This window comes from Cervus elaphus, chromosome 31, assembly GCF_910594005.1.
Source record: "Cervus elaphus chromosome 31, mCerEla1.1, whole genome shotgun sequence".
Lineage (NCBI taxonomy): Eukaryota > Metazoa > Chordata > Mammalia > Artiodactyla > Cervidae > Cervus > Cervus elaphus.
The window spans coordinates 10594478-10597942 of record NC_057845.1 but is presented as its reverse complement, the minus strand read 5'-3'; positions in this window follow the sequence as shown (position 1 = coordinate 10597942).

Here is a 3465-nt window from a genome sequence, read left to right as displayed (position 1 = left end):
TTGACTAATTATGCACCCTTTTAGCCAAAGGATTGTTATAATGTGGGTTTTTGTGAGTGAAGAGAAAACAGAAAGAACACACGATGTTAAGAAGTGTATTTTAAATATTTCTTTTTAAGATTTAGGTGTGGGTGTGTCTAATTTGATAGCCAAAATTCAAATACATGCTACGATTCTGCATCATTATTCCTTAGGTTGAGAGGCTAACAGACGAAAAGCACGTTATTAGGATTTCTAGGTTCTTTACTTGAAGCAGTTGGAAAGAATTCATTTCCAAGCTCATTTAGACTGTTGGCTGAATGTAGGTTTGAAGTTCCCATTTCCTTCTTTGTCATCTGAGGACTCCTGTCATCTGTCACCCTCCTTCTGGGCCTCCAAAGCAGCCACCTACATCTCAGAGACAGCAAAGGCATGCTTGAGTTGGGTCATTTTCACATCTGAAAATTCTCTTTCTCTGCTGTCTCCCTCTTTCATTGCATCTCTACAACATCAACCAGAGATAATTCTCTGCTTTTAGGACCCATTTGATCAGATTGGATCTATTAAGATAATTCAGGATAATTTCCCTAATTTTAACATCTGTAGTCTTAAATTATACCTGCAAAACTCCTTTCTGCCACGTACCATAACCTAGAGCTTCCTAGGTGGCACTCGTTGTAAGGAACCTGTTGCCAACGCAAGTAAAGTAAGAGACGTGGGTTCAATCCCTGGATCAGAAAGTTTCCCCAGAGTAGGAAATGGCAACACACTCCAGTATTCTTGCCTGGAAAATTCCATGGACAGAGGAGGCTGAAGGCCTACATATAGTCTATGGGGCTGCAAAGAATCAGATACAACCGAGTGCATGCATACAAACACACACCATAAGCTATTCACAGGACCTATGGATTACAGGCAATTTTGGTGGGGCAGGGGTGAGTGGGAGGGGGGTTTGCAATTATTCAACCTAACACACTTTCTAAAAGTATACAAACTGAGATTTCCAAATGAACGTTTGGCCAGCCCAATGTGTGTGTGTGTGTGTGTGTGTGTGTGTGTGTGTATATACATGTTGCATGCTCAATTGCTCAGTCATGTCGGACTCTTTGCAACCCCATAGATTTTAGTCCACAAGGCTCCTCTGCCTGTGAAATTTTCCAGGCAAGATTACTGGAGTGGGTTGCCATTTCCTGCTCCGGGAGATCGTCCCGACCTAGGAATCAAACCTGCATCTCTTTTGCATTTGCAGGCAGATTTTTTTAACCACTGAACCACCTGAGAAATCCATATATATGTATGCATACATATATGTGTATATATATATGTATATATATATAATCATCTTTATTCTTTCTGTTTCTATCTATCTAATATCTATCTAACACAGGATGTTGGGAATTGAAAAAATATGATGTTGGGTTAAAAAAAAAATAGACTTCAAAATTCCTTCCTCTTCCAGATGTTCACTAATGTGACCTCTCTGGGAATTTGATCATGGGGATTTTCTTTCTTTTTCAAAGTTGTGTCTTTTGCTTGTTGATACAGTTCTCTAGACTGGTAAATGGGAAATGGATGAAATGGTCACGAGCATGCATTTAGTGCTATCCCCGGTGCATGAGAGGGGACAGTGTATTTTGAATCCAGTTGTATTTTATGGGAAACATCTCACATCCTGCCTCTTATCAAAACCTGCTTCATGGCAGCTACCCCAGCTCAGACCAAGCCAGGGCCTGTCATTGTGGGAATGTGTGGAGGGGGTGGGGAGGAGATAAGAACCCAGGGGCAGGATCAGCAGGGGAAGGAAGTTGGACACTGTCCTCTCTAAGCCCAGCATGTGGGAAACAGCTGGATGTGTTAATTTAACCTTTGTCATTCTTGGCACTGAAAAAGCACATCCAGTTTACATAAAAAGAATTCCCAAATGGAACATTCACAGAGTTATGGCGAAAAACATTAGGAAAGTGCTTTGGAGGAAAGCATTGCATTGATTTTTACCTGGATTACTAGCTCTGCTAAAAGTCATTCCATTTTCAAGTGCCCACTAAAAGGTCATTGGAAGCATTAGGTATCTCCTAGGGAAAAGCAAAAATAAAGAGCAAACAGAATACAATACCCCCCCCCAAACAACAACAACAACAAAACAAGGGGGAAGGAACTGCATTAAACCAGGAGGGGAATCTCATTTTCTTCTAATATTGCTTTTTGGTGAAAGAGAAAACCTCATTCCTAAGAAATTAATAGAAAATGTGGACATTCTCTGAAAATGAGTTGCTCACCTTCTTACTGGACTGTGGGTCACAAAGTTTACCCAACTGAAAATATCTTACTCTCTGGCTAGAATGTGGTATTTACTTCATTATAAATGAACCAAGACTGACCTGTGTATAGTTCTGGTGAAGTACCTTGTGGGCTGTGGCTGGACATGGTTCTTGAGTTTGTCTCATCTATTCTCCATCAGCATCAGTTAGAGATGAATATTCATGTAATTAGGTAAATTTATCTTTCTTTGAAAACCTTGGCAACAATAAATAAGGAGCTCCAATGATTAATAGCATAGCATTAAAAAAAATTCTAAACTTGTCAGTTTTCCCTTTTTTGCTGAGAAAGATTTCAGTTTTCTTCAACAAAGTGTCTTAACTTATATTAAACAGGTTTACCCTAAAATCCTGATGCTCTTCCTAGATGGCACAGCAGTAAGGAATCTGCATGCCAATGCAGGAGGCGCAAGAGACATGGGTTTGATTCCTGGGTCTGTAATTTCCACTGGAGTAGTAAAAAGCAACCCACTCCCATGTTCTTGCCTGGAAAACTCCATGGACAGAGGAGCCAGGCGGGCTACAGTTCATGGGGTCGTAAAGAGTCAGACATGACTGAGGACACACACATGCCTAACAGCAAATTCCTGATAATGAAAGTACTGTGTTTTGATTACAGGAAAATTGAAAATAATACAAAAGAAAGTAAATATGTTACCTTTATTTCACAAGTAACTGGAAAACAGTGTATGTGTGTTTAGCATGATCATGTGATATTACAGTACATTTAGGCTACCTTTTTTTTTTTTTGGTAACATGTTGGCAAAGATATTTAATCTAATGAAATTACTTCTATTGAAACATGATAGACATAAATATTTATCACCAGTTCTGTCTAAACCTATAAAAATGTTAACATTTTTATTCCATAGCTTTCCATTGTGGAATGTTTAAGTTCAATGATAATATTCCATTTTGTTGGCTTTTTATAAGTGTTTTGAAGGCTAATTTGATTTTAACAATTGTCTTAGCCACATTACACAGTTTTTGAAAATCCAATATATTCAATTCTAAATAATGTTTCTATAACAGTACCTGTAGTATTAATTTTATCTTTATCCCATTAGTTAATTGGAATAGTGTGTGGTGGCACAGTGGTAAAGAACCCATTTGCCAACACAGGAAACACAGGACGCTCAGGTTCGATCCCTGGGTCGGGAATTTCTTCCAG